The following is a 25,024-nucleotide window of genomic DNA, read 5'->3' as shown; positions in this document are numbered from 1 at the left end:
TATGGCCAATGAATTCTTTATTTGGCCAATGCCATATCCCTCAAAACGTTTAGATTTACGTTGATTCTGCTAAAAAAAAATGTTATCCCACTGGCTCGTGGCACAGAATGGAGATCGAGGAAATAATCACAAAAAAATTGCGACACTTTGTAGAAAAATATCTCAGAAAAAAAAATGGCAATTTGGTTGTCCTGTTCACAAGAGGAATGCAGTCCACGGCATTTTCCACCGACAACCATGTCTTGTTTAATGGCATTCACAGTGAATTAATTCACGTTACTAAGCATATCAATTACGCTTATCCATTTTTTCTGACCACATTCAGTGGCGACCCACATTATACCTACTTCTGATTTTCAAAGACGCATGTCTTTAGCTAACTCCTTATGCCACCCTCTATAAGGGGCAATTGACCCGCTGAAAATTACCTGTTTGACTCCTTTCAATAACAAGCCTCATCTGCTAAATTTCCATCCCTCCCAGCAGCTGAGGCAGTTTGCAAAATTCTGCTTCAGGATCAATAGTCCAGGTCGTTTAGTTAGAAGAAAATTCATTGCTCAGAGAGCGGATGTAGCGACCGATCAGCTTTCGCAACTGCACAATAGGAATGTTTTGAAATCTGTGAGGTCCAGGCTGTTGTAGCTGCAGGTTTGTCTGGTAGATTGCTTTTAGATTTGACTTTTACATGTGTTGTCTGCAGATGTTCGGCGAAGTACGTGATGTGATCTGAAGTCATTACCAAGAGTGTCAGATCGGCACCCTTGACGATGATCCCAATTCATTTACTATTAGATAATTACGTCACAGAATGGACCCCGGACTCATCAGCCATCAACTTCTATTAGACGTGGATATAACTATTAACAAAAAAAAACATGGAAAATGACTATAATAATACACCCCTTCACCCTACGCATATTTTCAAAGAGATACCCAGGGTTTCAAAGTAACAGAAGTTACAATTTACAGTCTCATATGTTATTTGTAAATACACAGCCTCCGTAGTTGAAAAGGCAAAGTGAGGTTTGAAACGAAATGGCTGATGCCACCCAAAACAACCTCAATGTGAGTTTTCATCAAATCCTCCAGCAAACCTGTCACATGGTCTCACTGGAACTCTAGTTTCCACGCGACCATTTCCAAAATTGGCTGTTATCGAGTACACGCATTTCAAATAATAGAGAAAAGCAAAATAATTTGATGAATTGAGGGCACAGATATGAAGGTGACAGGATGGGGAACTGAACAATTCTGCCGATGCCGTTGTCAGATCACATTGAAAGTGAGGTACGTCGAAAGGATACACAATTTTCTTTGCTGAATCAACTGCTTGGGTGGGGAGGTGGGGGGAGCGATGTGGAAAATGTTCGCTGCTGAAGTGTCAGGAGGATAGAAAATTAATAATCTGTGGCCATATGCATTAAATACTGAGCGAAAAACAGCAGTCACAGGTGCAAGATAGACCCCCAAAGCTTCAACATATATCGAAGAACAAACGTATAACATGAATTCCAGGAAACAGAAACATAGCAACGTAGCCGTGGAACGTTCCAACTATGGGAATATCAACTCTGCTATTTGGGAGAAAAAGGGTGGAAGGTGATAGAACTCCGAATGTGCCGTCAGGAGAGGAAATTAAAGCGGCCATTTGCAGCAAGGCATACAAGGCAGGCTATGGTGCTGGTCTTCGTTTTTTTTCAAATGAAGCAAAGCAGTCAAAAAGAAGATAGAACATTTTGTTAGTCGTGTCCGTAAATCAGTTAGTGATAGCATAATTACAGAAATGGACGATGAAAAACGACTAGTTCAAATTCTACTTAGTTCAAAGCCAATTCTGCTTAATGGAAGAACGGTTCAGCAAACGTGGACAGAAAACATTACTTGAATTCAGGCCAGCGTCAGATCAGTCTGAAATATTCAAGTGGGAAATGAAGTGGGAAATGGCACTTTGTGTATTCAGAGACTGAGAGGGGGCGCACGTGGAGCGGCCACTCCATTCGATACACACCGAATCTCAATGGATTTACAGAGTGAGACAAGTAGAAGAAGTTTTCTGATGGAGAACAAAAATTCAATTACGTAAAAAGTTGGTGAGAGCATAGGACTGGATCCGTGATCTCCGAAAGGACATTATTAAAGTAAATAGACGTCAGGAAACAGATTTGTTAAAATAAATAAACGAAAGAACAAATAAGTTCTGTCAATATTTTACAAGTAAGATAATCAGTAAATAGCATCGCCTACCAAAAAGGACAATAAAAGTAACCAAAAGTAGAGGGAAGTTGTTCTGATTCGTCGTGAATAATGCCATCCGCCTCACAAGAGTGTGTACGTGCTTGTGTGTGTTTGTGTGTGTGTGTGTGTGTGTTTATGTTTCGGGTAGTCAGGTCTGCCGTGGATGTTGTAAATGAACTTGTCTCTAAAATGTTCGATGCAATGCGGGCAGTGTTGAAGGAACAATTATACAACAGCAAAGAGGATCAATAACCAGGGCGAGCTGAAATGTATTTCTGGTCATTAAAATATGCAAGGCAAGAAATAGCTCAGGGTCTGTCGAGCATTTTCCAGGTCTGACTAGATAGAGGCGAGGGTCTAAGCAATTGGATGTTTGCAAGTGTTGCAGCTTAATTCAAATTGGGAGCCTTGGAAAGAGAGGATAATGAAAGGCCTGTTCGGCTGACCTCGGTAGTTGGAAAACTATCAGCACCAATTTGAAGTGACAGCAGACCCTTTCAATTGAGAGTTCTGAGCTAAATAAGGACAGAACATAAGAACATAAGAAATAGGAGCAGGAGTAGGCCAACTAGCCCTTCGAGCCTGCCCCGCCATTCAATAACATCATGACTGATCTGTCTTGGCTCAGTTCCACATTCCCGCCCTCTCCCCATAACCCTTAATCCCCTCGCTTATCAAAAACCCATCAACCCGCGTCTTAAAAATATTTAGCGAGGTAGCCTCCATCACTTCAACGGGCAGAGAATTCCAGAGATTCACCACCCTTTGAGTGAAGAAGTTCCTCCTCAACTCCGTTCTAAACCGCCCCCCCTTTATCTTGAGGCTGTGCCCCCTAGTCCTACTATCCTTTCTGAGCGGGAAGAGTCTCTCCACCTCTATCCTATCCATCCCATTCATCATCTTATACGTCTCAATGAGATCTCCCCTCATTCTTCTAAACTCTAACGAGTACAAGCCCAATTTATTCAGCCTCTCCTCATAGCTCAACCCCCTCAACTCCGGTATCAGCCTAGTAAACCTCCTCTGCACTCCCTCCAAGGCCAAAATATCCTAGCGTAAGTACGGCGCCCAAAACTGCACACAGTACTCCAGCTGCGGCCTCACCAATGCCCTATACAGCTGCAGCAAGACCTCCCTACTTTTATATTCAATCCCCCTCGCTATGAAGGCCAGCATCCCATTCGCCTTCCTGACCACCTGCTGCACCTGCAAGCTGGGTTTTTGCGACTCATGCACAAGGACCCCGAGGTCCCTCTGCACCGTCGCCTGCTGCAGTTTTTCTCCCCGTAAGTAATAATCCTTCCTACCATTATTCCTACCAAAGTGGACCACCTCGCACTTGCCATCATTAAATTCCATTTGCCATTTCCTGGCCCATTCGCCCAGCCTATCTAGATCCTTCTGTAGACTCTCCCCACCCTCCGCACAATTTGCCTTTCCACCAATTTTGGTGTCATCAGCAAATTTCGACACCATACACTCGGTTCCCTCCTCCAGATCATCTATATAAATGGTAAATAGCTGAGGCCCCAGCACCGACCCCTGGGGCACTCCACTAGTCACCATCCGCCAATCCGAATAGCACCCATTGACCCCCCGCCATTACCCCAATATCCCATTATCCCAATGTCATTTGGCAAAATCGTGTACGCGATTACCCCTGGTATGGAATACCCATCATGGAATTAAATGCTGATGCAATTTGACAGGTCAGAAAGAGAAACTTTGGTCCAGCATCCCTATGCTGGCCATTAAGCACCTATCCTATTCCCATTTTCCAGCACTTGAACCGTAGCCTTGAATGCTATAGCGTTTCAAGTCTTCATTTAAATAATTCTAAGAAGTTGTGAGCATTTCCACCTCTACAAACCTTTAGTGCAATGAGTATCAGATTCTCAGCACCCTCTAGGTGAAATATCTTTTTCCTCAATGGCTATCTAAATCTCCTATTGTTTATCCCTAAATCTATGCCCCCTGTTTATAGACTCTAACTCAGAGGAGTATGTCTCTTCCTATCAAACATATCGCTGAGGTGTAGGAGGCAGAGAATGATGATAGAAGTGTGCTTTAGTGACGGAAATTTGTTGTCCAGTGGCTTATCAGGGGAGTCTGTGCTGTCTCCCATATTGTCATTTGTATAAATGGCACATGTGACTGTGTGTCTGTGCGTGGAGGGGTTTGGTGGGGGGGGGGGGGGGGCGCGGCTGGGGATAGAATTTAAAATGTTGATGACACAATGACCGGTCGGGTGCTTAATAGTGGGGCTGAATGTCTTGGGCTACAATAGGAAACTGGGGGGATGGTCAAATGGGCAAGTGGATGGCTGATGCATTTTAACCTTGAAAAATGTGAGATGCAACTCTTTCAAAGGTGTAATTTGACAAGGAAATATTCATTGAACGACATTGAACCGGGAAGTTCTGTGGAACGAAGGGAATTTGTTTTGTTTGTTCAGAAATTTCTGAAGATGGAAGGGTTGAATGTAGAGTTGTGAAAGAGGCAGATGGGACACTTGCTTTTATCAATTGAGGCATAGATAACAAAAGCACAGAAGAAATGTTGGAGTTGTATAGAACTTTTGATCGGGTGCACCTCAAGAACTGTGTGCAGTTCTGGCACCTCATTATAAGAAAGATGAGATTGCATTGGAGGGGGCGCAGAGAGATTAACAAGGATGATAACTAGGGTGAACAGTTAAGTTATAAGCTTAGGGTAGGCTTATGTGTTTCTGTTGGAGCAGAGAAGACTGAGAGATGATCTCATCAAGCTATAAAATATGACAGGCACTATCAGAGTGCATGCAAATCATCTCTTCCCCTTTGCTAAGGGCCAGAGGTCATTGTTCAAGGCGAGGGGCAGGAGCTTTGGGGGGAATGTAAGGGGAAAAAAATACGTTTTTATGCTGAGGATGGTGTCAGTCTGGAATGAACTGCTTTTGAGGGTTACAGAGGTGAATTGCCTCACTATCTTTAAAAAGCACACGGATGAGCTTTTGGCACTTCATAAAATGGCAGATTATGGGCCGAGTGCCAGTAATTGGGTTTAACATTAATTTTAAATGTTGTTTATTGGTTACATGTAAGTGTTAAATTAACATTGCAATGTCGTTACTGTGAAATATGCCTATTCGCCACATTCTGGTGCCTTTTCGGGTCAATGCACCTAACTAGCACATCTTTCAGAATGTGGGAGGAGACCAGAGCACCTGGAGGAAGCACACACAAACAGGGGGAGAACGTGCAAACTGTATACAGACAATGACAAAGCCGGGGATCAACCCCTGGTCCCTGGCTCTGTGACGCAGCAGTGCCATCCACTGTGCTACCAAGCCACACCACTGTGCTACTGTTTTGGTGTTTCTCACCATTGGTGGCGACTCGATGGAACAAAAAGCCTTTGCACTCTATGATTCGATGATACTATCTTTTCCCCTCATAATTTTGTATAGCTCAACCAGGTTTGCCCCTCAGGCTTCTCTTCCTTATCGAAAACAGCATAACCAAGCATCCGCCTAAGCTTAAATGATTCAGCCCAGACAACATTCTGCTGAATCTCTTCTGCTCTCTTTCTACTGCAATCACATGCTTCTCATTGCATGGCAGCCGGAACTGAACACATTCATCAAGCTGCATTAATAACAGTTTGATACATCTCCATCATAACCTCCCAGTGTTTTTATTCTCTGTTTCATGTAAAAATGGTCAATATACCATTTTCACCACCCTACCTACCTATCCTGCTGTCTTCAGGGGTCTACATACACATTAATGTTTCTCTCAACATTTGTGCTTCCTATCGTGCTAACAGTCATCATGTTCTCTGTAGCCTTATCTTTTTTTTCCTCCAAAATGCATCACCTCACATTCTCAAGGTTGTTTCATTTGCCACTTTGTGCTCATCTTATCAGATCATATGTATTATCCTGTAATCTAAGGCTGTAACATAGAATAAACTCAAATAGATTATACCAGAATAGAATAGAATAGAATCGAATGCAATACAATAGAATGGAATAAAATGACATAGCATAGAATAGAATAGGAGAGAATAAAATAGAATGCAATACAATAGAATGGAATAGAATGGCACAGCATAGAATAGACTAGAATAGAATAGAATAGAATAGAATAGAATAGAACAGAATCTATTCATTGCACAAAAAGGCCATTTGGACACTTGGGTCGGCACCGACTCTTTGACATTGTGATTTCTTGTCTTACACCCACAATTTCACACATCTATCCCACTAACCTACACATCCTTGAATACTAAGAGACAATTTAGCATGACAAATCCACCTAACTTACGCATCTTTGCCTGTGGGAGGAAAGTGGAGCACTCGGAGGAAATGCACACAAACACAGTGAGAACGCAATCTTCACACAGATATTCACCAAAAGTTGGAATTAAACCTGCGTCCCTGGAATGTGAGGTAGCAACACTAATCACTGTGCCACCATTACTCTTCCAATTTTCATGTCAGCTGTGAACTCACTCATAAACCCTTACACTCACGCCGAGATGACTAATATGCATCACTTCACTCACGTCTACTCGACGACACATGTTGTTTTCTGTTAATTAATCACACCCCCCCCCACTATTTTTTCACAGTCCATTCTGTTTGTTCATTCAGCACCAAATATTTCAACAAATCAAAGTCTGTAGTCGTACATTGCAAACTCTCAATAATCCATAATCAACCGGGTGCATTTTTTCTCACCCTGATGCATAACGTCATTGTTTGATTTCCTTCCTCACAGTTAACCTCCTCACAATTGTAATCCTGTTTCGCAGTGGATGTGGTCTTTCTAAATGTGTCATTCGTTACCTGGTGGCGATGGCAGTGGCAGATCTACTGGTCATTATCCTTGACCTGATATTCAGGCAAATTCCAATTGTTCATCCGGGAGAATTCAGTTTTCTGAAGTCCATCCCCCTGTGCAATATCCACGCTGCCCTGCTTTACACAGTCACTGACTGCTCTGTCTGGTTCACTGTCACTTTCGCCTTTGATCGATTTGTGGCCATTTGCTGCCAGGATCTGAAAAATAAATATTGCAGTGAGAAAACGGCGGCTGTGGTTTTGGGAACAGTCACTGTGTTGAGCTGTTTAAAGAATATTTTCTGGTATTTTATGTTAACAGGGTGGTACGTACTAGACAATGATCCCTGGTTTTGTGGTTACACAGGGGATGTTCTGGAATCTCCAGTCTGGACAACAATTGAGTTCCTCCATCACATTCTAAATCCATGTGTTCCATTTGTCCTGATTCTGTTGCTCAATGTTTTCACTGTCAGACACATTTTAGTGAGCAGCAAATCCCGCAGGAGACTCCGCACTCACAACAGTGGCGACAGCCCCAAAGATGCAGGGATGGAGAGTCGGAGGAAATCCATCATTTTACTTTTTTTTATTTCGGCCAATTTTATGTTGTTATGGTCAATGTTGATGCTTTATTCCGTATGGAGTCGCATGTATTATATGGGATATAAATCAATATATCTAGATTATTTTGTGATGGAATTGGGCTTCATGCTGCAACTGCTAAGTTGCTGCACTAACACTGGTATTTATGTTGTGACACAAGCCAAGTTCAGAGAGCAGTTCAAAACTCTGCTGAAATGCTCATTTACTTCAAAACGACATTCTGTTCACTGATGGGAAACAGAATCCTAGGCCACTTCCAAAATTTTCAACATTATTTACAACTCTCGTGTGTTAAAATTTGATAAAGTTTTGTTTCAATGGAAATAGATTGCAATCTGTTAATATGGAATGGGAGTGATTTATCATAAAATCGGAGCAGAGGATTGAGATTGGAAATATAACATCATTTGCACTGATTCAAAAGGGCCATTCCCCCCTCAGCAAATCCCCCCTACCCTCACACAACAAGCCAATACTAGTAGATGGTGACACTGTTGAAAATGTGGCTGCTTTGCATCATTTTGCCAGCCAGTTTGAATCCTGAGCTTCATTTGCAATGAATGAACAGAATTCCAGATAATATTTCACAGAGAAAATGAAGTCTCTGTCATGAAAAGCGGTCAAAAAGAAAGGATGATGTCATAGAAATGGAGTGAATGTAAAGAGGCCTCGTGTGCAGGTGCAGCCATCAAGTTCCCACCAGCCTTCTCGAGAACAATGATGAAAATAGTGGGTGACATCTGTGTCTCATTAGAGAAGGAATTTGTTCATCAATTGCACCTGAATACTTGTAAATTAGAGCAATAGAGTCTGAAAAGAAAATAAAGCCACAAATAAAGGGAATAGTTGCACAACAGTTTTCATTTATCGATGTAATTAATTGTAATATGCTACTCTATCCCAGTCTCATTAATTTCCAGCACTTTGCTACATTCCACATTTTGTATTGAAACTCATATGTTGTAAGTTCGAAGATCTGCACCTTGTTTCCATCCCATCTCTGTGCATCCTAAAATACGTGATTGCACACTCATGATGTATTCCTCATGGGTCTTATTTTTGTTATGGTGTTTTTCCCCTTAATTCCATTGCATAATTCATTTTGTGTGATGTGGCAATGGGTCACTGCAATGCTATATATTTAAAGGGGGCACATTGATGACTTCAGTTTGGTTTCATTGGGTTGTGTGATGTAATAACGGAAATAATACATATTTTTAATTATCCCCAAAGTTTTCAATGCGACAATAATTTAAAAATGAGATTATGATTTGAGATAATGAGCTGAGAAATAATTTCAGATGTTTGAAAACAAAATTAATCAAATTCAATTGTCTCAAATTTGCACAGCATATTTTATGACTTCAATTGTATGTCCATTCCTGAACTACTCATCCTGGCAAATATTGACCCCTCACTTTCCATGTGATAGATCCTACTTACATTGATAAGTCATTTTCATACCTGCCCACCTAGGTTGTACTCAGCTTCACAAGTTCCCTCTCCATTTGTTGGCCTAGCTTTTACTCACACTGAAAGAGCATTTCCCTATCCGTCTGTATAGCTTTTACATACACTAACAGGATATTTATCAATCTGTCTGTATAGACGTTACTCACACTGGGATTCATGCCAACATCTTCCCGTCTAGTTGGTATTCATACTGACAAAATATTATCCCATCAGCCCATCTAGCTGTTATACACTGGCAGAACCTTTCCTAATCTGTTCTATATGCTTTTACTCATAATGAGATGCCCTTTCCACAGCTGCCAGTCGAGCTGGGACTTACACTGACAAGATATCTCCCAAATTGCCCGCCTGGCTGCTACACACACTGACAAGATTATTCCATCTGCCCATCTTGCTGGGATTTATACTGACAAGACCATTCTGTCTGCGAGTCTAGCCGATACTCTCACATGAAATACTATTCCATCTTCCCTTCTGGTGTTTGCACTGACAAGACCTTTCACTGTATGCCTGTCGACCTAGTATTCACACTGACAGGACATTTCCTCAATCTGTCATTCTCGCTGGCACTCACACTGGCAAGACATTTTAGCATCTGCTTGTGAGTGTATGTGTGTGTGTGTATACATGTGTTACTGCTTAATCTGGATGTGTGTCTGCATGTGTGAATATGTCTAACATGGCCAGTATATATGTATTAACTTTTGGCAAATTGCAAATTTATCCTTTTACAGTATCAAATCCAGTATCAAATCATGTTTTCAGGATCACATTATTTGATAATTAGTTCCAGATTTTTATTCAATTCAAATTTTGCAATGTGCCATGATGACATGCGAACACGGGTCACCACAGCATTACCCTGAGTCTTTGAATTACTCATGCCACGATTTCTCCACGCGTGTGGCTCCATGCTGTAAATGACATATCCAGGTAATTTCAGACTGGTGAGCTTTGTATGAGTGGAGAGGATTCTTCGAGACAGGATTTATTCCCACTTGGAAATAAGTGGATGTATTAGTGAGAGGCAATACGCTTTTGTGAAGGGGAGGTCGTGTCTCACAAACTTGATCAAGTTTTTCAAGGAAGTGATGAAGATGATTGATGAGGGTAGGGCAGTGGATGTTCTCTACGTGGACATCAGAAAGACCTTTGACTAAATGCCTCGTGGCAAGTTTCCTCCCACAGTACAGATGATGTGCTGGTTAGGTGCATTGGTCATGCTAGACTCTGCCTGAGTGCACTTGTTGTGCCTGCTACACAGTCTGTTTTAACCCTTATATGGTGGGCAAAGAATTGCGAATAGACTTGTTAGTACAACAATATTTATTTAATCGCCCAATCAATAATCACCCACCCAACCAACAATAAGTTATCTTACAGAAATACTAAAATTCAAGTCCAATTGTAGACCTTGACTTAACTTTCCACGACTAGCAAGTATCCAGGCAGATATTGGCCTTTATCTGTGTGCTGGTCTCTGTAATCCTCTGAGTAGTATCTTCTTTTGGTCTGGTCTGGCACTCTGGCCCTGGTCTTCCTTCCTTCTCGGGTGTGGTGTCTCTCCTGTGCTGACGATGGTCACCGTTGTTGTAGCTCGTTCATGAGATCAGAGAGAGAGAGAGAAATCTTCCTCTGTTATATAACTACTTTTTATCCCCCCGTGGTTTTGTGTCTTTCTTGAATAGTCTCCTGATTCTCGTCAATCAATCGACCAAAGCTTGATCACCCTGATCGAAGGGTCCAGTCAGACGCTACCACACCAATCTGAGGATATGTACACAACGGCCATGCTTGTATGTGCTGGAGGCACATAGATCACAGATAAGGGGTTAAGGCTCCCCTTTGTCTGTTAAACAAGCATGTTTGACCACAGAGTGTCCATTGTCTTTGGGATTACCTATTTCTTCTGTATTCAGTCGTCTGATCTGCAGCCTATTTATCTCTGCCTTTTAAGCTGCAGCCTCCTGTTTCAGTGATGGTCCAATTGTCCCAGAGTGCTTTATAAATTGTCATTTTAGATGACATGTTTGGCCATATACCCAAACAGTACAAGAGTGTGGCGATGAGGGGATTTTCACAGTAACTTCATTGCAGTGTCAATGTCAGGCCACTTGTAACACTAATAAATACATAAAGTAAAAAAAATGCATGGAGGATAGCTTTCCTCACGTCATTATAATCCCAATTTACCTGCTCCGATAGTGATACAAAGAGCTCATTAACTATACCAACCAACTTTGTTTGACTCAGTAACGCCTGCATGGTGTGGCCATTTCAATTGTTTACATTCTTCCTCAAATGAAATGAAAGAGCCTTTTACAACATTCTCAGTAAACTTTGGCAACGCTTAAATATATTTAAACAGCTCCCCACCAGGCCATTAACTATGAAGCTCTTTCTTTTCCTCACCATCCTAATCACTGTCCTCAAACTGTCCTCTTCCATTTACCTCCGCTATTTTCAACATATGCTTACTTTTTATTTCTAGTTTCCGATGTTCAAGTTATCTCCCTTTTTCTCCTTCATCTCTTTGTCTTCTGCTTGGGCTATCCGTCTTTCTTTTTATTTTACTCTTAACGTAATTCAGGCAGTTTAAATTTCTTTCTCTTATTGCAACTCGAACTGCTTCATTTATTTTGCTTGCTGTTCCTCCTTTCCTCTTTTCTTCCCCTGCGCCAATGACATCCCTTTCTTTGACTTTTGCTACTCTCTCTCTCCTTTTTTATTTTGAATTCAATATGCTGTAATTATTTTAAATGCTCAAACTGTTTCATTTATAATTGAAGTTCAATGGCCCTGACTGTGTGTTTGGCAATTTTAAATGCTGAGCAATCGACACAATTATCTCTACCTTCCTTAAGCTCTCATTTAATGTCAACTGCAACATTGGTCCCAATTCCAAAAGCTTTGTTTTAGTCACCTTTTGTAAAGTATACTGTGTGCTTTCTTCCACCCCAAGGAAATTGGTAGACTCTAAAAGGCCCATTATTCAACAAGGCATTCCTTACTTAAGTCTGAATATAACAACTGAAAGTAAATCACAAATATAACCATCACACATGGTCTTTGAGTGCACAACTCCCAAGGAATATAGATACTAATGACGACTGTGTGCTTTGTCTTAAACACCGATATGAACTTCCAGAGATAATATGACTTAAAATGAACAAAACCAATAGCAATTCAAAGAATATAAAAGTAGGGAGGTCTTGCTGCAGCTGTATAGGGCATTGGTGAGGCCGCAGCTGGAGTACTGTGTGCAGTTTTGGTCGCCGTACTTACGCAAGGATATTTTGGCCTTGGAGGGAGTGCAGAGGAGGTTTACTAGGCTGATACCGGAGTTGAGGGGGTTGAGCTATGAGGAGAGGCTGAATAAACCAGGCTTGTACTCATTAGAGTTTAGAAGAATGAAGGGAGATCTCATTGAGACGTATAAGATGATGAATGGGATGGATAGGATAGAGGTGGAGAGACTCTTCCCACTCAGAAAGGACAGTAGGACTAGGGGGCACAGCCTCAAGATAAATGGGGGGCGGTTTAGAATGGAGTTGAGGAGGAACTTCTTCACTCAAAGGGTGGTGAATCTCTGGAATTCTCTGCCCGTTGAAGTGGTGGAGGCTGCCTCGCTAAATATTTTTAAGACGCGGGTTGATGGGTTTTTGATAAGCGAGGGGATTAAGGGTTATGGAGAGAGGGCGGGAATGTGGAACTGAGCCATGACAGATCAGCCATGATCTTATTGAATGGCGGGGCAGGCTCGGAGGGCTGGATGGCCTACTCCTGCTCCTATTTCTTATGTTCTTATGAATGCACCAAAAATTCAAGTAGAATGACTCAAAGAAGCAATGCCCAACACAATTCAAAGAGACACACAAAATATAGGTTAATGAAACCGAACAAAGCAGTTTTCTGTTCACCTGGAGACTGCAACTAACACTGATTCTAGTTAATCTGAAAACAAACATGCTCAGTGATGATGTCAGATAATGCTTCCTATAGTAGTTCTATGTGACAATGTAATTTTGTATTCTTTCAAAGTGACATCTGTTTTGACAACAAATTATATTTTCTATGATCACTTGATAGTTGTTTTCTAAATTTTTGCATGAACTTGTTTGCTATGCTTAAACAATCTCTTATTGCCAATGGTATTTGCATTGTCCAGATGCAGAGACAGATTATGTCTCAATTTAAATCTGTTTTCACACACTCATACACATGGACACAAATTGAATTCAAAATGAGGAATGCAAATAAAATTAGGTAAGAAAATATCATTGAAACTATCTCAAAAATTATTATTTTAGTGGCCATAATACTTACAATAGGCAGCACTTATAGCAGTCAACTGGATCTAAGGAAACAAATATTGAAATGCCCGCAGCAAATCTTATTTGCAATGGTCAAAGCCATCACTATCACAACTACTTCCTGTTGTCATAGTACAATCCCTCAAAACTTGAGTCAAAAGCATTCAATAAAAGAATCAAAACAAATATCAGTTGAATTGAAACAACAAATATATTTTTAAAAAGATCAATGAATATATGATTTTAAAGGGACAGATGAGAAGTATTTTTATTCAGCCAAAAGAATTATAATCCGAAATCTACAGAGTAATTGTCATCTAAAATTACCATCCAGCAAATTTCACTTAAAAACGCAGGCAACTGCACTGGAACCATATATGCACGGAAAATATTGGAAAATATCAGCAGGTCCAACTGCATTTGTGGAGGGAGAAGACAGCCAATGCTTCCAATCTGGAAGTCAGAATTTTGTCACAAAATTACGATAAGCTTTGAGATTTCCTTGCATATTCCTGATCCTAGTCTCATTTGAACAACATAATGTTTAAATCCATAACAGCCATCTATTCCTCCACGAATGCACTTTCTATAAATAATTAAAGAACAGAACATCTATTTCAGTTCAACCAAAGTTATCAGGGGTGGAAACATGATTTTTAAAATCAGAATTGCCTATATCCATATCTAATTACTTGGATCTTACATTGTGTTTGCCCAATTATTAGCAGTCGGCTCCATATGTGCGAGCCGCTTCCCACTCAAGAAATAGGACATAAATTCGGTAGAAGGAAATTAGAACTTTGGGTCATGGAAATAATTAGAAATTTACAAATCAGGTTCCACTTTATATCATTCCTACAGACCAATTCAATGATTTCATTAAAATATCCAACTGGAATTCAAATGAAAAGCATCGCTGCATATGAAACATGTTGTGGTACAAATATAACTGGACTGAAAAGTTTTAATTCTGCTGTTCAGTGACTAGGACTAATGTTGTGCAGCTTGAGATCTCAATACAGTTGTCGTGTTTATGCTTACAGTCAGGAGAAGAAGCAGATTTAGAAATGTTTGTTTTCCAATTAAGTTTAAAACGATCACAAAATCCCATTCACAAAATCCATAAATAAATTGTCAGGTGAAATCAACAAAGCAATCCCCATCAATTGTGCTATCATTTTCACTCATTGCATTAAGTAAGAGATGTTAGAATCTCCAAATGCATTTTTTTTTTAAAAACATCGGCATGCAGATTCACTGTGACGGATATTCATTTGTGCAGAGGACATTTTTTTTCTCCATTTGACATTAACAGCAATCATTCAGCAAATTTAATTGACTTAATTTATTCCAGCACTCCACGCAAAAAGAAGATATTGAGTGCAACCATTTTATTAAAATTCTTAAGTGTCCAAACAGTATTTTAGAATGAATTAAAGGAATATTTGACAATATATCTGAAAGAGATGTTGTAAGGGGAAAACTAATAGGTGAGTAAATTTTTTAAACATTCGACATTAAGGCACTGACAGAACTACTAGCACTAAGTTAAATGTGTGTTTTTTTTAATTACTTCTAAGTTAACAGGAAAACAGTTTACACACAGGTCTCTGGAGCTGTGAAGCAGCAATGCTAGCCACTGTGCTACCATGCTGCCCAAGTTTGAGTTGTATAATTCACTTTTGTGAGCATGCAATAAGTTGTATAAAATGTGTTTGATTTTGGAGTTATAACAGAGTATGTAAATTGCCAAAATTATATTGTTTAGTTGAAGAGTGGAAAATAAGATATTTATTTTCATATTTTTCAAAACTATTACAGGACAGGCAAAAAAAGTCAAATTGTAAATTCCGCTATCAACTGTGGACTCAAATCATCTCAAGAGGAATTCAAAGAATTATCAGAGGCGCTAACAGTTATGCAATGATTTTTTTTCCAATGGCATCAGCTAATAATTATCCTGGGGAAGCTTCATCAATGCAAACATGATTCCATGATGTATAAATATATGTTCCTTCAGAATATTCGGAAACCATAGTTTAATATGTACCCTTTATTTCCAACAGGAATCAGACACTGAATCTCATAAGACAGCACGATAATGTCAGCCACTGATAGAATAATGATACTTTACAAAACACAGTCTATTTTTCTATTGCATTATAGCAACAATTGGAATTCTTGGTATGTCAATATAAGTTTGTTATTCAATCTAATCTGTTTTAAGGTTACTACATTGTGGCTGTTGAACTAACATTGCTTTCTGTGTTATTTGTTATTGTTGACCTTTCTCTCCAGTAAAAATATGTTTTCAGAGGACATTGAAATTGATTTTTTTTCCCAACAATTCACTGACTGTGATTGCATTTCAGATTTCCCTGAAACAATATTTCTGTCTTACAGGTAGATAGCAGAGTAACTGGGAGGAAATCTCCCTGGAATATAGAGTCCGAGATTATTTCTGGCAGTTAATTAAAAAAAAACACACAGTAGAACATATTAGAGGGAATCAGAAATACCCCGTTTGCTACAAGTACTAGTCTCAATTATTAAAACTCCACACTCTACACATAAATGCATCACCAGAATTATAACAAATCTCTAAATGAAATAGATAAATGAAATGAGGTGCATCTGTTGAAAATACGTTTATTTATCAAATACAGATAATTAAGACAAGTGTAAAACCCTATGAAATTTATATTTAATATCGAACAACTTGGTTGATTTCAGACCTGTCTTTAGCATTGCTGGTAGGACTGACATTCACCCATATATCTCTATTGCTTTTAATATCAGCAATTCCATTTGATTAGGAGTGGGGCATGTCGTCAACTGCTACATTTGATTAAAAGATTGGAAAACCAGAATCCATCATGTAATTCTAGAAAACAATGTAATGTGTATTCTTTATGTCAATGATTTTCGAAGATCATTGGATAGGTTGTCAGACTAAGGTAGGGGATCAGGTCACTGAGCCTGAAATTGTAACGCTGAGTAAGGTCTCACATTGGAGCACATTATAATCAGATTTGAAAGAACGCATTACAGAAACAAGGGATGACATATTTTAAAATGGTTATTTATCCATTTCACAACTGTTGGTCTTTTCATCTTGAAACCTCACTAAGTATTGTCAAATAGCTGTGCTGGTTAAGAAACATGGTGTAATTTTTGTGGCTTTTAAAAGTTTAATTTTTCCTTGCATTTGTTCCTTACCATCATTGGCCTTTTTTTCCCTGAATTTATAAAATTAAAAATTTATTAGTCACAAATAAGGCTCACATTAGCACTGCAATGAAATTACTGTGAAATTCCCCAAGTTGCCATACCCTGGCTCCTTTTCAGTTCAATACTCTGAACCAGCATATCTTTCAGACTGTGTGAAGAAACCAGAGCAACCTCCACAGACAGGGGGAAAACATGCACACTCCAAGTTGGGAATCGAACACGTGACCCGGGTGCTGTGAGGCAGCTGGACAAACCTTTGAGCCATCTTGTTGTAGTTTCACAGAGGGATCAACAGTGCAATCATTGCTCAATACAGCTGTTGGGGACTGGTATTCAAAAATGGACGTTTCATTTCACTTAGGAGTGGAACAATTTCAAAAAGAATGGATGGTGGGTGGAGAACTGCTATCAGATAGTCTCTCACTCCCTTTGTCGAATTCACCTAAACTAAATTCAGGTTAATTTTGAATTGTTTAGAAGCACAATCAATACTTCAGTTTTTTTGTTTTTATTTCCTAAAGGTAATTTAGTGAACATTATCATTTTTTGCCAAGGAAGATGTGGATTCAGTATCACCAGCTACCTAATAGCAATGGCAGCAGCAGGTCTTCTGGTCATCATCTTCAGCATGGTGATAAATGACACCTTTAATGCAATTTACAGCTTCATGCCTCACACTGTCCCTTGTATACTTCAGCAAGCAATGATATTTGTCAGCCTGAATGTTCTGTTGCTTTCACTTTTGATCGCTTTATTTCCATTTGCTGCCATCAGTTTACAATCAAATATTCCACATTGAAAACTGCGAGGATGGTGATAGGTAGTGTGTATATGTTGAGTTTATTAACTAATATCTCCTATTACTTCATATATGAATTCTTATGAATTATATACTCCTATTGGATGTGTGGAAATGGAAAATTCTTATATTCTTCCTGGCCAGCTGGCATTCTTCTGGTTCCACAATATCTCAACTCCACTGCTCCCTTTCTTTCTGATCGTCAGATGTGTTTTACTGTCGAGTAAAGCCCGGAGGAACCTCTGCCGTCAAGGCAGTGCTGAGAAACACAAACACCCAGAAATGGAAGGTCAGTGGAAATCTATGATTTTACTTTGTGTGTCTGGAAGTTTTATTCTCTTCTGGATGACAGAAGTGATCATGTTATTTTAAGCGAATATTTCCAACTCCAATGATGTCCAGAGTTGGGCCCACCCTCTGAGTATGGTCTTTAGCTTAGGGAGTATGTTAAAACTTCTCAGTTCATGTACAAACACATTTATTTATGCCCTGACTCAAAGTATAATGAGAGAGGAACTGAATGAGGGAATAAAGTTTCCAACAAACTTAATTCAAAAATTAGTTACATAAATAAAAGTTTTCAATAACTTCATAGTTGTCTAATGCAGAAAAAAAATTCTAACTGGTTGTACTGAGAAATACTTACAGGGTCATGTATAGAAAACTAGCAGTGAAACAGACTTTTGGATCAAACAGGCCATGTAGCTTCTATATTCCATTCGACCATTCTTCCATTTTTCCTCATGAAACACCATTCCTCCTATGATATCCGCCCTCGGTGTGTGGAGGTTTCCCTGAAAAGTGCCATTACTATTCACCTCAACTAAACTGTGTGACAGCAAGATGCACTTGCTCATGCCACTCTATCTAAATATGTTTCTCCTGAATAACCCAGTGGAATTATTAGTGAATATCTAATACTGAAGCTCTCACATATTTATTGTAATTGAAATGTGGATGTTAATTCTATCAAAACCATTCTCAATTTCAAAGTCCTCTATTTACCCTCGTCCCCATTCTATTTTGAAGTGCTAGGCATCAACTGGCAGTCCTGCAAGTATCCTTGTATTTTTGCACACTCTTCAGCAACTCTATATCATTTCTGGAGAAAAACTGTGCGCACTAATCGAAGTTTCAGAACTATTTTTTGTTGGACTCCTACATTATTTTCAATTTTCTCACACTGGAATGTCTCCGGATGATTGTCATGATGTGGAAATGCCAGTGTTAGAATGGGATGGGCAGAATAAGAAGTCTCACAATCCCAGGAAAACGTCCAACAGGTTTATTTTGAATCACAAATAAATCTGGTGGATATTAATTGGTTTTTGAGATGTCTAACTTCAAATGGTTGGTTAAGCTTTTGTGTTTTTTTTAAATGGTGGCTTTTATTTATTGATGTAAATATCCTGATAAGAGTCATTCATTGACATCTACACTGCAATGTTGCTATATGTGAACACTGAATTATTGGTTTCTATGTGGAAATTTTAACTATTTATACTTCAGTTCCAAAACTCAGCAATATACAGACTAAATAAATCAAACCTGCTATCAACACGCAACATTGCTGTTAAATCAGTTCACCCACACCTGATCTGATTTTATCTGAGGAACCAAACTAAAATAACTACAGGATTTTAATCCCAACAAGATTCTGGTATAAGGAATTATCAAACTTGTATTATTTCCGTCCCACTGAGCCCCACTGCTAACAACACACCCCAACCATGCCCCCCACCCCCCATACACACACCCACCCACACACACTCCTCAGCAGTGACAGGTGTTTACCTTTGGCACTGATGTTCAAAGACCTTGCTCCCTAGTCATGTGAGGCGCACTTGACTCATAACGGCATTCAAATACCCACCCACCAGGCACTCTGATTGGCTGAGCTGCAGTGATATCTCACCCTTCGGATAGTTGTAATAGAGGCAACATGGGCAAGCGGTTGTCAGGGAGCAGGAAGAGGAGAATAGAAGTTCTGGGTTGGGTGGTGGACAAGGCATTTCACAGATGCTGAGGGCGACAGGAGACAATTATAAGATTACAACAAACTTTGAGGCTCAATGGCAAATTAGGATGCTGGTCAAACGAAAACATTAAAAATGCATTGGAGTTTATTAGAATGTGAAATGATTTCTTTGCACATTTAGATGACAATGATAGACCATATTTATGCACAGGCTCAAACTACCTCTGCAAGGACTAAATAAAAACTCTAAACACTACATTAGCATGAGATAGATGCCAAATGAAACTTCCTCTCCACTATGCCTATCAAACAGTCCCACGTGTTGAAAGCACAGTTTAAATACAACCCAAATCTTCCACTACATTCTTCAGCAATTATTCTAAGGTCAGTGGAAAATTGATTTAAAGGACAAGAACAAATCACTCTACAATGTTCCAACAGCCACTCCCGTGGTATGTACATTGCAGGTTTGGATATAGAGTAAACATTCCTCTAAGCCGTACCCATCACCACCCCAGCACAGATAGAAGGCTGGATTCGACATGGAATAAAGCTTGCTCTACGTGCTCCCAGTCAAACAAACCCAGGACAGATATAGCATTGGGTTAGACATAGTCAAGTCGCCCCCTCAACAGCTTTTGCAGGGCACGTACAGCACTGGGTTGGATATAGTGTAACGCTCACTCAACATTCTCTCAATCGAACAGTCACAAGGCAAAGACAAAATGGCATAGAAATAGGATAGGATTTTCTCTACACTGTTCCCATGAAACATTTCCAATAAAACTACAAAACAGTGTTGCATACTGAGTAAAGCTCCTTCTACACTCTCCCAGTCAGCAATTCCCAGACAGATACCGTGCCTCTCTACAGTGTCTTCCTACAGTATGCCCAGAAAATGCTTCCATTAAAGACAGAGCATAGGGTTAGATTAAGAGTACAGCTCCCTCAGCACTGTCATAATGAAGCAATCCCTGTTCAAGTATGGTGTAGTTTACAATTGCAAAGAAGGATCTTTACAATGCACCAAATGTATGCCCCATGTTTAGGTTAACCTGTTAGTGTAATTGATCATCAAATTGAGTGAGGGTACAATGTCAAATGGCCTAAGAGTCTGCTTCTGCCCCTGTTTTGATTGTTATATTTTTCAATTTAATTCTGAAACTCTTTTGTCCACCAGTGCTTCCTGTTGCTCCCATAGTTGGATAAATCAGAGCTGTAGAATATCTAGCTAATTCTCCATTTTATGACATATATGTACACAGATAATCACCATTTTCTGTGTAATGTTTATGATATTTCTCTATTTGTATATTAAATTATTTGTACAGAAGCAGACACTTCCTTTTGCATGCAAAATATATATCTGCCTAATTGTATACTATATTAAATAATTGGACATGCATACTTTACATGTTCTATAGGAAGAGCATCATGTATGTTTACTTTTATGTTATATAAAGGGTCAGATACTTTCCATTATGTGTAGAAAGTGTATAACATCTGTCTAATTGAAGGTTATATTGTACAAATGGACACAGAATGTTAATTTTTGGGACAGCTGTGATAGATTAGGGAACGTTACTTGCAGGGTGATGGTGCTAAGATAATTGCAAACATTTAAAGAACATATGGTGATCTCCAACAGTTTTCATGCCTGTCTGCCACAGGAAAAAAAAACAGGGAAAATGATCAAACCATGGCATATAAGGGAATGTAGATATAGCATTATATCCAGAACAAGCATAGAAATCGGCCAGAAAAAAAAGCAGATCTGAGGATTGGGAGTAGTTTCGAGTTGGGCAAAGGAGGACAAAAAGATGTATTCAGTAGGGGAAAATTGACTTAGAGTACATAAAAATTAACTGTAAACGCTTTCAGAAATATTTAAAAAAAAAAGATTTTTGAAAACAAATGCAGGTCCTTTAGAATCAGGAATAGTGAAAGTAAAATGGATTATAAAAATACTGATTTATCCACCACCACATCAAATCCTCAAAGAACTCCAATAACTTTGTTAAATACCTTTGACAAAATCATGGGCAACACAGTGATAGAGTGGTTAGCACTGCTTCCTGACAGCTCTGGGACTCTGGTTCACTGTTTGTGTGGAGTTTGCACATTCTCCTCATGTCTGCGTGGGTTTCCTCCAGGTATTCCGGTTTCCCCTCACACCCCAAATATGTGCGGCTTAGGTTGATTAGCCGTCCTCAATTGCCCCTTCATGTCAGGCAAATTAGCAGGGGAAACATGTGAAGTTACGGGAATATGGCCTAGGTGGGATTGTTATCGGTGCAGCCAATGGACCAAATAGAATCTCTACAGTGCAGAAAGAGGCTATGATTCTATGTTGAGTCTTGCCTCTTTGTATGGGGATTTGCTAAATATACTGCTAAGTGTTTCCATAATATTTTCTAGTAATCCTTAAAATGAAAAGTATGAAACATTCTGGTCTATAGTTTCATTCTTTTTTGAATAATTTGCAATTTTCCAATCCACTGGTACCTTTACTGAAACTATGGAATATTAGAAGATTACAACCAATTGTACCACTATCTTTGCAGCTACATCTTTTAGGACCCCAGGATGCACTGTATTAAGTCCAGAGGACATGTCATCTTTTAGTTCCATTAGCATTTGCATTTCCCTGCATCAAAGTTATAAAGAACTGTGGGTGAGCAGAAAAATTTAAGAGTCCACGTAAAAGGAGATAAGAAAATAATTTAGGGAGGGAATTGCAGAGCTCAGATCTTGGCAGCTTAAGGCATAGCCACTGATGGGGAGGTCAAAGGGAGTAGAGGATGCACACAAAATCAAATTTGGAGGAATAAATAGGTCTTGGTAGTATGAAGAATGACAAAAGATTAGAGAAATACAAAGGGAAGACTTCATGGAGTTAGGTGAACAAGATGCTGAGAATTACAGGGTTGGAAGAAGTTAAAGAGATAGGGAGAATATAGGCCTTGGAGAGATGTAAACAGGAGAATCAGAGAGTTGCTCAATGATGACAGGCTGAGTCTGAAAGCCTCCAGGTCTTACCTGGGGAATCCCTGATTGATCTACCAATAGGACTCGTGGAATAGGAGTTCCCATGATGATAGGTAATTATCTAAACAGATAGAAACTGTATCCTGAGCCCTTGATAAAGCAGACTCCTGAGTGGGTCCAGTATTCTATCATCCCAAAAGGGACTTGTGATTTAACTTTTACTTTGTCAAATAAAACACCATTCCTTTCCAGTTGGCTTCCTGAGTTTCACACAGGGTAAATTGTGTCCATTCTCTGAGTTTAGAGGAATGAGAGCTGGTGTCTTTGATTCATAAAATAGTTTGGAGGGGCTTGGTGCTGTTAACACTGAAAGACTGTCTCCCCTGGTAGGGGAGGGAACGTGCAGATATAATCTCAGGGCAAAGGGTGGATCATTTAGGACAGACACAAGGAGAAATTTCTTCCCTTAGAGGGTTGTGAATGTTTGGAGCTGTCTATCTCAGAGATAGTAGAAGCTCTATTGCTCAGTTTATTCAAGACTGAAATTGAGATTTTTGATCCCTCGTGGGATCATAGGAAATAAAAATTGGACAAATAGAGTGGAGACAGATGAATGGCTGTCATCATATTGACTGACAGGACAGACTCAGGGGACCATACAGCCTTTCCCTGCTTTTATTTTTTATGTTCTTGAAATTCAGACACCTGCAGACTGGAAGTCAATGCACTAAGACACTAACAACACTGACACTCAATACCTGGCAGACAGCAGAAGACATTAATAATTGTAGAGGAGTCATCATGGTCACAGCAGCAGGCACGTTCACACACTGGACAAATCAAGTACCAGGAACAAATGGGAACTGGAATAAGATGCAGAGAGAATGATCTTACAATACAGCATAGACAGTTTCAAAAACCAACCTTCTCTCCGTCTCATCTAAATCCACAATCACCATATTCTCCATTTCCCAAAAGCAATCTGCCAGCGTATGGGAGGGCATAGTGCTGCCTCACAGAGCCAGAGACCAAGTTCAATTGCCACCTTGGGTCACTATCTATGTGAAGTCTACACATTCGCTCGTATCTATGTGGGTTTCCTCTGGGTGCTCAGGAGTGTGAGGGGATTTACACAGCAACTTAGTTGCAGTGTTAATGTAAGCCTACTTGTGACATTAATAAACACACTCTAAACTTAATTCTCCCACTTAGTTGATTAGATATTCAAGATATTTTACAATTTTCCAATTAACGTGGTACAATTTTATGGGGTATGCATTGACAGAGAGGCCTGGAACAACACACACACACACAATTTTTAGAGATAACAGGACATTTTTATAATCAGGGAATTTTGAAAGATAATAGGACAGGTTCAGACAAATGATTAAAACATTTTCCTTTATAAATAAAGTTTGCTTTACTAAAATGAGCAGATTATGTAAAACATTTAACAATCATCAGTTCAGGCTCAGCTGGAGCAGTGAATCCAATCCAAGTCCCTGGAAAATGTGCCCAGCAGCATTACCAGAAAGACAGCAGGATTCAGGAGTTTAACCAAATGGACTACAATGGTTACGGAGGTGATTCCGCACCACGTTCTCAAGGGAAATTAGGGATGTATCAGAAATATTGGCCTTGTCCAACAATACCGGGATTCCGTAAAGGAGAAAACAAATTAGTTACGCGAAGATAATGAGGAACTGTTCCTCTCAAAGCCTAAAGGCAGTTTCCCCATTTCAGATCAGACCTGCCCTCTCTGAAGCATGAATCCTGCCTCCTTTCTCCACACAAGTTGCCAAAAGACATTCCCCCGCTGCGCTTCCGGGTAAATGCGAATACTGGATGATCGGACCTTTCTATTGGTTGCTCACTGTGATTGACAGCCGCATTGACCAATCGGAAATGGGGAACTCGCGTGCCTGCCGTTGTGGCGGTTCACGCGCTGCGGCCGTTAAGCCACAAGACTGCGCGAGCCCCCAGAATCCCAGCCGCCAATGCGGGTGAGGACAATCACAACCGATACCGGCAAACCCGGCGGCGGGGCAGCTCAATGCGCATGCGATGAGTCCACTATCCGAGCGTGTGCAGTTTAACTCCCCAGCCAGTGACGGTGAGAATCAGTGAGAGTGTTCATGCCTGGTTTCACAGGTCGGAACATTGAATACAGGAGTTGGGACGTCTTGTTGAAGTTGTACAAGACATTGGTAAGGCCACACTTGGAATACTGTGTGCAGTTCTGGTCATCCTATTATAGAAAGGATGTTATTAAACTAGAAAGAGTGCAGCAAAGATTTACTAGGATACTATAGGGACTTGAGGGTTGGGTTATATGGAGAGGCTGGATAGTCTGGGACTTTTTTTCGCTAGAAACAAGGAGTCAGTGTTTTATTGATCATTTGATGACTGGTTGAACAGAGTTTGTTTGTGTTTCCTGTACAGGAACAAGGTGATCAATGAAGCAGAGATCAGAGAGACAGCTGTCACAGTCAGGGTCACAATCAGGACCACCTCAGACTCCACACCCCCTGGAGACCTCTCCTCTATCCTTCCCTCAGCCTCATTCAGGGAGGCTG

At 40.0% G+C, this 25,024-nt stretch overlaps 1 long non-coding RNA gene across 1 annotated transcript; it reads right to left on the bottom strand.

The window, feature by feature from the left end:
* Window positions 1–771: 771 nt before the first annotated feature.
* LOC145344741 (uncharacterized) lies at window positions 772–24,261 on the bottom strand. Its single transcript, XR_013886971.1, has 4 exons — window positions 24,101–24,261; window positions 23,207–23,311; window positions 7,067–7,279; window positions 772–857 (listed from the first exon to the last, which is right to left on the bottom strand). It is a non-coding gene; the product is annotated as an uncharacterized LOC145344741 (long non-coding RNA).
* Window positions 24,262–25,024: the final 763 nt, after the last annotated feature.

The sequence above is a fragment of the Carcharhinus amblyrhynchos genome, chromosome 7 (genome assembly GCF_965287045.1).
Source record: "Carcharhinus amblyrhynchos chromosome 7, sCarAmb.v2.hapA, whole genome shotgun sequence".
Lineage (NCBI taxonomy): Eukaryota > Metazoa > Chordata > Chondrichthyes > Carcharhiniformes > Carcharhinidae > Carcharhinus > Carcharhinus amblyrhynchos.
This window is presented reverse-complemented; position numbering and strand designations above follow the sequence as displayed.